Below are 12,020 nucleotides of genomic sequence, written 5' to 3' on the forward strand. Positions count from 1 at the left end.
CAGTGTTTCTGTGGTTCTGGGTGATAGACGTTTTGTCTTTTAGTTGTAGTTTTGAAATTGTTGTGCACGGCAGCAGTTTAGGTGTGTTTACCTAAGTCGCCATCTTGGATCATCCATGTTTTCAATATCTTGCTATCTCTTTTCTCCTTCTGGCATCCCCATAATGTGAATGTTGGTACACTTGAAGTTGTCCCAAGGCTCTTTATTTTCAGATTCTTTTTGCTCTCCTGATTGAATGTTTTTTTGCTTCCTCATATTCCGAATCATTAATTTTATTCTTGGAAATCCTCTATTCTACTGTTGTATCCCTATAAAGTATTATTTATTTCAGTTAGTGTATGCTTGATTTCTAACTGGTCCTTTCTCATTTCTTTGACAATCTCACCAAAGTCCTTGAAAGTCGCATTAAAATCCTTGAGTAACCTTATAACCATGGTTTTGACTCTGTATCCAATAGTTTGCTTGCTTCCATTTTTTTCCCATTGTGACATGTTCCTTTGTCTCTGCATTTTTGCCATTTCCCTGTGTTTGTTTCTCTGTATTAGATAGAGCTTCTATGTCTTCCAGGATTGGTAGAGTGGCCTTGTATAGTAGATGTCCTGTAGGCTCCAGTGGCTCAGCCTCTTCATTCACCTGAGCTGGGCACTCTAGGTGTGCCCTGTATACACAGTCTGTGTGCACACAGTCTGGTAGTTGAACTTGATTGCTGTTGGTGTCACTGGGAAGAATTGACCTCCAGGCCAATTAGCTATGAGGACCAGCTGTGACTACTGGTATAGTGGAAGAGCTTCTGTGCAGGGGATACCCCTGTGGAGCAGGACTTGCTTCAGTGGGTCTTTGGTGCTAAGTTTGCCCCTCGAGTGTGTCGCTTGTGGATGCATAGAACTGTAATCTGGTATGTTCTAAAGCTGTCCACTGGTGCATTGGCTCTGGAGCCACCCAGCAGAACTGACAGAGCGATCTGCAGATGGCTGCTACTTGTATTGGGCTTGTGAAGTGCCCAGGCAAGGCCCAGCTGTGATGCAAGGCAGGCAAGTGCCAGTGCCAGGTCTTGGGCCTTTTATTGAGAGGTTTGGGGCATGTTGACACAGCTTCTGTTTGAGAGATTTTAGCAAAGTCTAAAACCTGAGAGATCAAGTCTGAGTAAGGTTGTGTGCTAGTCCTTTAAGAGGAACACCTGGATTTTCAGCAGCCTCTGTGTAACGCAGCCACAATCCCTGCTGGTTTTTGTAGCTCAAAGTTATAGAGACTTCTCTTCCCAGCTCTGGAACCCTTGGCTGAGGGTCTGTTGTGGGGCTGTGACCCCTTGATCCTTATGGAGGTGATCTGCAGCTGAGATATTTTTCCTGATTAAAAAGAAAACAAAAACAAAACAAAAAAACAGCACACATTGTGCTGGACTAGCCCCTTCTGCACCTCTGCCCCTCTTAACACTCTCAGTGTGCTTTCTTCTTTACTTCTCCAGTTGTAGGACTTCCATTTAGCCAGTTCTCAGGCAGTTCTGAATGATGGGTGTTTTGTATTTTAGTTGTAATTTTTATGTGGTTATGGGTGTCGGCAAGTACCAGCATTTACCTACACCTCCATCTTGGTTCTCTCTTTAAATATATTTCAACTGTGATTTTTATTTCAGAATATTAACTGGAGGGTCACAAAGTATTTGCTATACTAGATGGGTTGGTTTAATTGGGCTGAAATCTTTTCACAAGCCCCTCAGTCCTATCATTGTCACATCATCGAGAGGGGAAACCGAGGACCAGAGAGGCTGAGAAAACAAGCCTGGTGTAAAGTAGCTGGGTGGGAAAGCTCATCTGTGAAGTCATCAACACTGGGTGCTTCCATGGCTCTTCAGCAGCTGCTGCCATCCTTGCTGTGCAGGAGGGAGTCTGGCCATGCAACCCCATGCTAGATCTCCCTGTTTACCTTCCTCCCCAGGGCCTTAGCCCCTCTTCCCTTCTCTTTCCCTCCCTCCCCCCACAGTGGGAGGCTCTCTAGCAAGGCTGGGAATGAAAATAGTAACTCAAGATGAGGTCCCCATATTCTAGAGCATGCATGCAGCCTGGAAAGACAGGTTTGAGGAGCCAGAAATAGTACTATGGTCTGATAGCCAAGAGTGCTGCTACTGCATCAGGCTACACTGATAGAAATAAAGTATGGAGGACAAAGGAGATGAAAGTCCTACCCTCCTGGAGGCTGGTTAGAGGACATCTGGAGTATTGTGGCAGGTCTTAACTCAGGTATAACAACATTAGGATTATCTGTGCATAGTAATTTATAGTTTTTTAAAAAACATTCATATTCATTCTTATATATAATAGTTACAACTAAGTAGGCATTATCTCATTTTACAGAAAACAAGAATGCTTAAACCAGGCCCTCTGCTAAGTGAAGAACTAAAGAATTTGGATGACTCCTGTAGAGAGGCAAAATGAAGGTGTCTGAGCACCAAGCACAACCTGAAGAGGTGAGATGGAGGCCAGGCAGGTTAAGCCAGTGGCAATAGGGACTCTTGGAATTTCACAGGACAAAGTCCATACATGGTGGATAGGAGCAGTACGCCAAGCCTAGATGCCACAAGCTCCTCTCTGCAGCTGTGACAGCAGCTGGAGTCAGCCACCTGGGTGCCAAGGTCTGAATATACAGGGTGTCCCAAAAAAATGTATACACACAATGTCTGTAGATTCTATTATGTTTTGAAAATGAAATGTACTTTAATAAACACTGCCTTTATAATTATTCAAACTGTATATACTCTGGTACACTCTGTATATATTGTATATGGCTTATTATATGTCAGGGACTGTTCTGTGTATTTTATACATATTAACTTCAAACTAGAAATTTCAAAGCAGCCCCATGAAATAAGTACAATTCTTGTTCTCACTTGAATTATGAAGCAACTGAGGCATGAAGAGAATGATTCATTTGCCTTAGGTCACATGGTTGTGGAGTGGAGAATGCAGCCAGAGCTCTCCAGAGGCTGAGCTGGCCTGAGTGAGACTCTCAGAGAAACTGGCTCTCTGAGCGCTGTGCTAGGCAGAGGAGAAGCATGCATGAGCCTGGAGCAAGGATTGCAGCAAGGGGAACAGAACGTTCCAAGGCCCCCAGGACAACAAGCTTGGTGAGTTTGAGAGAAGAATGAATAAATGAATGTGAGTCCCCCTACCAGCTCTCCTCCTTGACAATGTCCTGCTGGCCTCTCATCCTATGCAGTGATCTGTAATTCACTAACATGACGGTCAGTTCTGGGCAGGCTGTGACAGCTTAGCCTTGCTGCCTCAATCGCTATTCACCTCTTGCATTGCTGTTTTAAGATGACACCTTAATGGTTGGGATGGGTAGCAGTGTCCCCATGATGGCAGTGCCTGTCCCCTTGTACACTCAGTAAACATTTGAGGACTGAAGAGTTTACGTTTATGACATATTGTAATACTAACAGTAGTTAACATTTATGTCGCAGGCAGTATGTGCCAGCTGCTATTACTGTATGTGCCATGTGTACATCAAATGGCACACAATCATGTACTGAGATCTTGGCAACCCGAAACAATATTCTTAATAAAAAGTTTGGCAAGTACCTTATTTAAAGACTGTTTAGGGTAAAGGTGATATTGAAATCCAGGCTGTCTAGCATTTGATACCACCACATGCTCTAATATGTTGACTATATGAGAGTGTGTGTGAATGTGTGTATGTACACCAGAGGCGCAACTAATGTCACAGATTTATTTACTTATTTTATAACTAGAGGCCTGGTGCATGAAATTTGTGCACAGGACCATGTGTTGCTCAGCCCATCTTGCACCCTCTCCAATCTGGAATATACCTCTTACAATCCAGGACTGCTGGTTCCCAACTGCTCTCCTGCCTGCCTTCCTAATTGCCCCTAACCACTTCTGCCTGCCAGCTGATCACCCCCTAACTACTCCCCTGCCAGCCTGATTGATGCCTAACTGCTCCCCTGCCAGCCTGATTGCCCCTGACTGCCCTCCCCTGCAGACCTAGTTACCCCTTACTGCCCTCCCTAAAGGCCTGGTCCTCCCCAACTGCCCTCCCCTGCAGGCCTGGTTGCCCCCAACTTCCCTCCTCTTCTGGCCTGGTCACTCTCAACTGCCTCCCTGTTGGCCATCTTGTGGTGGCCATCTTATGTCCACATGGGGGCACCCATCTTTAACCACATCGGGGCAGCCATCTTGTGTGTTGGAGTGATGGTCAATTTGCATATTACTCTTTTATTAGATAGGATTGCTATTATGTGCTTATCTTGTGTCAGACACCAGGCTGATCTCTAGTGGTAAAAAGAAAGACAAGCAGACACTCTTAGGTGGAGTTCTCAGACCAATCAGAATTTGTCATGCATGCCAAAAGGAGAAAACCGAGTGATCTGAGAGGGACTGAGTTTACATTGAGAGCATGGAAGGCCTTGTGAGGAAGCATCATTTACACAGAAGTCTAAGTAAACAGAGTTCCAGACAGAGGAACATGTACAGAGGTCCTGAGGTGAGCACAGTTTTCTTGTTTAGAATAGGTAAGAGGTTGGAGAACAGGGGGCAGGGGTGAGGGAGAGTCTGAGAAGGGAGAAGCAAGCAGGAACAGATCATGTAGACTTTGTAGGCCACACAAAGGGGTTTGGTAATGTTTTAAAACAAGATTTCATGTTTTAAATGTGTTAAGATCTTTGCAATTTAAAATAAAATTTTTGATTTTCAAAGTTCCAAAATATATTTCAGTATAAAATCAATTAAAATTGCTATAATTTTTTAATGTTGGCTACTCATCAAGCGTTTTACACCTGACCACATCTGCATGGTAGGTCATTGTTATCTCCATGTACAGTTGAGAAAGGGAGGCTTGCCCATGGCCACATAGCTGGTCTCAGGGCTATGGCTGGTACCTGCTTCCATAGCATTCTGAATGAAAGTGCTTGAAGAGGTAAGAGGCTCGCCTCAGAGATGAGTGGTGTGCGAGCCATGGTGAGCCCAGCTCCAGCTTTTGCTCACCAAGCTCTTTTGCAGACCCTTCCTTGTCTCTGCTCCATGTTTCCTGTCTGTAAAGTGGGTTCTTTTGTGTACTTGAAGATTCAGGCTAACTCTTATGGAGAAGTGATCCTGTGAGCCTTATAAATAAGCCAAAAATAGCAACTCTGAACTTCATAGCAGATGTGATTCAAACATCAGCTTGTTTCCAGGTGACAGGATGTGGGATGGAGCAGAAGAGACAGACTCTTCAGTGCTTTGATTACTGGGAGCCCGGCTACCTAGAACTCGTGGATGAATGAATCAGTTCCTGCGCCTGATGCATCTCAGCTGAGAGTGAGACAGCTGGTGAGAACAGGAGAGCTTATTGAGGAGGCCATTGGGGTCAGGGTGGAAAGCCTTTCCTGGACTTTACCCTGTGTGGAAACTGAGGTCAGGCTGTTGGGACTGGGGCTGGGTGAGCAGGGTGAGCAGGAGGAGCAGAGAGAGAGCAGCTCCAGCAGGAGGAGTTGGGCCTCAGGTCTTAGCATCCAGGTGGCTGATCCCAATTGCTGTCGCAGCTGCAGAGGGGGCCCTGTGGCTTCCAGGCTTGGCCTACTGCTCCTATCCACCATGTGTGAACTTTGTTCTGTGAAATGCCACCTCCAAGAGTCCCCAGGGCCACTGGCCTAACCTACCTGGCTCCCATCTCACCCCTGCAGGTTGTGCTTGGTGCTCAGACAAGGTCCCTTTGCCTCTGGATAGGAGTCATCCAAATTCTTCTTTTTCACTTAGCAGAGCACCTGGCATAACACACACTCAGAAAATCTTTTCCTATTACTTGCTGGGGGCGCCCCACATGCTTGCCCTGTCTGTGTGCTGCTCACATCATACCTTAGTTAGTTCTCTGTGTTCCTAATAGCTCTTCATCTCCCACACACCTGTCTCCTCCACTGGTGAGTTCTGGTGGTTCTTCCTTCAAATATACCAAAAACCCCACCCTCACACCCTCCAATGCCCCCACCAGTCCTACCACCATCAGCAGTCACTTGGATTACAACCTCGTAAATGGTCTCCGTGCTCTGCCCTCAGCCACAGTGATCCAGATAAACCCAAGTCAGCGCTGGTTTCTCTCTGCCAGCACATTCCCACAGCTTCTTCCTCAGTCAGGGGGAGTGAGCACAAGCCCTGCACAACCTGTCCCTGTCACCCCTCAGATTTCATGGCTTGCTGCTCTTCCTTTTACGCCCTCTACCATCCCACACTAGAATGAGTTACAAAAGGGAAAATCTATTTTTATTCCCTAACCCATCCCCATTACCTAGAACAATTTCTGGCACTTCATAGGTGCTTAGTAATTATTAATAATCTGAGGTAGGTATGATTATTATCATTTTAAAGATGAGTAAATTGAGGCATAGATAAATTACCTAACTAATTTAGGGCACACAGGTACTAAATGGCAGATTTGGGCTTTAAGCCCAGGCAGATTGGTTTCAGAATCTGTTTTATTAATTTCTAAACTGAATTGCCTAATTGAAACTTGATAAACTAATGTGTCAATAGCCTTTGCACATGCTGTTCCCTCTTATTAGAATGCCCTTTCAGATAGATAACTCCTCATCATTTCTTAAAACCCAAACTAAATTGCTCTGCTATGAGGCACTTAATTTCTCCCCTTTCCTAGCTTTTATTGCCCTGTGGACATGCCTTGGTCATATTCCTTACAACCCACTCCTTTATGTTTCTTTCTGAATCCCCATTTACTTTGAGTCTCTTGATGGTAGAGAGTTTGTTTTATTTACTGATTAATTTTGTCTCTTCCAGCCTGTGTATATCACATGTTAGGACCCAATAAATATTTGTTGAATGTATGACTCAAAGTGTTTCTGGCACTTACTACCTGCCAAATGAATATATGCATATCGAATCCTACTTATGATGAACTTTTATTTGAACACTGCCATACGTTCCAAGAGAGAAAAATCATAACAAAGTCTAATAAAATCATAGCTAGAAATGACTCTTCACATCATTCATTAGAGGTAAATGCTTCTGTGAAATGTCTCTGGTGCATTGCATACCAACATGTGATGTTATCTGATGTAAACTTACATTGGACCCCCAGGATCGAAAGGTATTGTAGAGACTATAAAACTAATTGGCCAATAAGAAAAGTCTACTTGACTAGGGGACAGAAGGGACATTAATGTCTCAATGCAGTAAGACAAATCCTGGTGTCATAAATATTTTAACCTCTCTGAAAAGTTGTTAACCAAAGGTCATAGGTGTGTACTGTTGGTAGCAAAACCTCTGTTTCCATGGGAACCAAATAAATGCTTTCTTCTAAAGCTGGGCAGCATTGCTAATGGTGAAGTGTCTCCTGGTTAGTAAATGGCATCTGGATGGTTGAGCTTTAAACACCGGGTGGGCCCCCGTGCTCAGGCTGTGCTGAGCACAATGGTTCTTGTGTTGGCTGCATCCCTGGTGGGGATCCTGGACACTTTGGGGATGAAATTATTCCAAGAGGTGTTGGCATCATGGAGCATGAAGCTCTGAAGCCAGGGCAGTTCCCACATCTGTCTGATGTGTATCTTATATCCTTGCACCTGAATGGTCACTTAGATGTGGGGGTGATGATGGAGATAGCCATCAGGTGGCTGGATGCTGCCACAGAAGAGGAGCTGTTGGAAATACTCCATTAGCAGGCTGTGTTCCTGCCCCTGTCCTCAGCGGATGACTGCCTGAGATAGTTGCGTGAACCTGAACTTTGAGTTTAGCTCCACAACACTCTCTGGTGGGCACTGCAGATGTTGGCTTTAATATCTGCCCAATACAGTATTGGAGAGGAAGTAAATGGTTCTTATTCCAACACTTTGGAGACTAAATGATAAAGCAGTTTGGCTGAATGGAAGTCTTGAGGCCGAAGACCCCACACTGTTCAGTGCCCTTTCTCCCACTGCACCCTGGACAGCAGGTATTCCTGGGCTTGGCTGAGCCTGGCGCCTAGACTGGTGAAGACCTGTAGTTTCAGCATTAAACCTCCACAAGGCAGAGCTTTTCCACTGCTGCTCTTGGGGCCTGATAATTAGGTGTGGTGAGCATCTTTCTTCCCACTAACCTTCAAGGAACTCAGAATAAGCCTCTGTCTTTTACCTCCCTCTGGCTGGACTGGGCTGTGGACGGGACTCTCAGTCAGGGTGGGGAGTTAGGGATCTTAGTTGTAATGGCCCCAGTTACTCACTTTCACTCCACACCACCCTGGATTGCATTGTCTTGCTTCCTTTACCACTTAAATCTCCCAACAACCTCAAGATGTAGGCATCCTTATTTATCTCCATTTCTCAGACAATGAACTAGAAGTTCAGAGCAGTTAGGTAACTTGCTCAAGATTAACCAGCAGGTATGTGTCTGAGTGAGGACTCAGCCCTGACCATGTAGCCCAGAGCCCAACTCTGAATCACTACAATGTGCTGACCTCCCATTTCCTTCCCAAGCTAATTAATGTCCTGTGATTCTAAATCATTGCTGCCTTAGTAGGTGGCTCTGGGCAGTGAATTTCTAGGGCACAAGATGTTACCCTTCCTTCCCTCCTTCTGCTTGAGTCTGTTGGTTCAGAAAATGCTGTAGTGGGACAGGTGTAAAATCTGAAATGGAGCCCAAAATTAATAAGCTTTTCCTCTTCCCTCTAATGCCTTTGTTTTGACTTCTTCTGTAGATGGCCATTGACTTCCTGGTGACCCAGGCATACCTCTTGTAGGAAGAAGCTTGGGCCCTCAGTTCTGGTCTGAAAAGCAGGGTGGGCACTGTGCAGGAACAGCTCTTCTCTGACATGTCAGGTCTGCTAGCCCTGAGGTATCTGTCACAAGCAGTCCCTGTGCTTAGGGAGGGTTCTACTTAGTGTGTGGAAAAGCTTTCATACTTACAGGGGTAAAGAAGGCTGCCCTGGGGCCAGTGAGCACCTCTGCCTGGCAGGTGGGAAAGCAGAAGCCGGGTGGCCACGTGGCTACAGTCTGGAGGGCTTTCTTCTTCATGGAAGGATTTGAGCTTTTAGGGTCTGATCTAAATCGGAGCTTCTGCCCTTCTGTGGATTCTTCCCACAACCGTGTCTCTAAGTCAGAGGAGATCAGTTATGCAAGGAAGCCTTTATTTTTCCATGAAGAGATAACATTCTGAGGATTATTTACAAAGTATGGAAAGCCAGGAAGAGGAGTCCACGACATGCAGCAAGGAAAGCCACCCTCTCCCCAAACCTCTGTAACAGGGTCTTCTAGAATGATCCTTCTCAAGAGCTCTCTGAAAAATCCCTTTTTGTTTGTAACCCATCACTATTGATACTTTGGTAAAAATACAACACCCTGCCTTGGCTGTCTGAGCATGTAAAGTGGTTTCAGGAGTTTCCTGGATGCTGAGGCCTGTGTCTGTTCTTCCTCTGCTGTGGTCCTGCCACATTGGCCTGGTGCTCCTGGGCCATCTTGCAGAGTGAGCTCTCCCAGCAGCTCCGAAGGAAGCTCTGAGCAGCTCTGTTTACACTGTTCCTTGTCTGGTCCCTGAGCTCACCGGAGCATTCACAGTTCTCTGTAGTTCTGTGGGAGGAAAACTTGCTCACTGGTTCCCAAACCTGTTTGACCTTGGGATTTTTTTTTATGACCTGCCATAGAGCTTGTACCTTAGCGTAGGCTTCGAGACATTGTTTCCCAGTGGCTCAAGATGTGGAGATATTGGAACCCTTGCGCATTGCTGATGGGAATGCAAAATAGTGCAGCTGCTATGGAAACAATGGGGGAGGGGTTCTTCAAAAATTTAAACCTAGAACTACCTTATGACCCTGCTAGTTCACTTCTGGTTTATACCCAAAAGAATTGGAAGCAGGACTCAAAGAGGTATTTGCACATTCATGTTCACAGCAGCATTATTCACAACTAGAGGCCTGGTGCACAAAATTCATGCACTGGGAGGGGGGAGGATCTCTCAGTCCAGCCTGCACCCTCTATAATCTGGGACCCCTTGAGGGATGCTGGCAGTTGGACATCCCTCTCACAATCCAGGACTGCTGGATCCTAACCGTTCTCCTGCCTGCCTGCCTGATTGCCCCTAACCACTTCTGCCTGCCAGCTTGATCACCCCCTTATCCAGTGGTTGGCAAATTGTGGCTTGCAAGCCACATGTGACTCTTTGGCCCCTTGAGATTTTAGCAAAGGCCAGCTTAGAAGTACCCTAATTAAGTTAATAACAATGTACCGACCTATATAGTTTAAGTTTTAAAAATTTAGCTCTCAAAAGAAATTTCAATCATTGTACTGTTGATATTTGGTTCTATTGCCTAATGTGTTTGCTGACCACTGTCCTACTGCTTCCCTGCCAACCCAATTAACATCTAATTGCTCCCCTGTCAGCCCAATCACCCCCAATTGCCCTCCTCTGCAAGCCTGATATCACTCCCAACTGCCCTCTTCTGCTGGCCAATTTGGTTCTGATTGGTCAGTTTCTATGCCAGTCAGTGTCAAAAGCTCCACCTCCTAGGCAGCCATTGGCTCTTCACAGTTGACTCAGATTTGGTCCTGGTTGGTCAGTTTCTATGCCAGTCATTGTCAAAAGCTCCACCTCCTAGACAGCATTAGCTCCTCACAGTTGATCTAGATTTGGTTCTGATTTGCCAGTTTCTATGCCAGTCAGCATCAAAAACTCCACCTCCTAGGCAGCCATTGGCTCCTCACACTTCACCCAGATTTGGTTCTGATTGGTCGGTTTCTATGTCAGTCAGCATCTCTGAGCCTATCAATGAGGGCTAATGAGAAAAGCAGAGCTGATCATCAGTCCTGGTGGAGGCCTGGAGAGAAATGGAGGAGCGGCTGCTGGCCAGGCCCAGAGCAAAAGAGAGGCAAGTGCTGATCAACAGTTGCCACAGAGCCTATGGATCAGACCCTGCTTCTCTCTTCAGGCCTCTCTTTAGATCTGATTCACAGCCTCCTCAGCAGTCAGTGCTGGGTCTCCACAGCAACCCAGTGCTGACTGTAGAACTTACTTCCGGTTGATCAAGCCTCTGGTCATTGTGGATGTGACAGACCCAGGGTTTTTATATATTAGGATAGCTAAGAGGTAGAAGCAACACATGTGTGCATAGACCGCACTGGATAGTCAATGTGGTAAGGAAATTCTGACATGTGCTACCACGTGGAGGAACCTTGAAAATATTGTCCTAAGTGAAATAAACCTGTCACAAAAGGTCAAATGCCATGTGATACAGCCACATTAGGTTGCTGGACTCAACCTAGGTTCATAGAGACAGGGACTAGAATGGTATTTGCAGGGGCTTGTGGAAGAGCGGGGAGGTAATGTTTGATGGGTACAGAGTTTTAGTTTTGGGAGAAGTTCTGGGAATGGCTGATGGGGGAAGTGTCACACTGTGAGTATACTTAATACCACTGAATAGTACACTTAAAAATGGCAAATTTCATGTTCCATATCTTTCACCACAATCAAAAAAAGGCAGAAATTCTTCTCTGGTTGAAAGGGTGTCAGGCCCCTTTATTCTGAGGCTCCAGCTTCCAGCAGGATCTGGGTCTATGTCTGGCTGAGGAAACTTGCTTGTCTTTGGAACACACTACACTTCAAGCTCTGGGAGCTGCCTGGCCCTGGGTTCCTTTTATGAACCTAATCATAGGGCACCAAACCTCATGATCCATGTTGCCACTGCTGGTGAACACTGGATTGTGGTAGCTGCTGGTGCCAACAGCTCTGTGCAGAGGCAGCCAGGCCCCTGTGATTCAGTCACCAAGTCACATACTGCTCTAGCTGTACCCATTGTGGAGCCATGTATCTCGGAAGTGCTACCACACACTTCAGGTGTGTTTCAGGAAGCTCTAGGAGCCTGCACGGTGGCTCATCAGGGCCCTGGACCCAGCCTGGCATAGAGAACAGGGCACCGGGCGATTGGGTGGGCTGACAGGGGTGGGTACCCAATTCTGCTGTTTGCCAGGGGAGGACTTCCAGAAGGTTCATATGCTGTGCAGTGTGAGGGATGTGTCCCAAGTGTCTGTCCTTCCTTTGCCCTTTCTCTGGCAC

The sequence above is a fragment of the Pipistrellus hanaki genome (assembly GCF_964339955.1).
Source record: "Pipistrellus hanaki genome assembly, chromosome: 2".
Classification (NCBI taxonomy): Eukaryota; Metazoa; Chordata; class Mammalia; order Chiroptera; family Vespertilionidae; genus Pipistrellus; species Pipistrellus hanaki.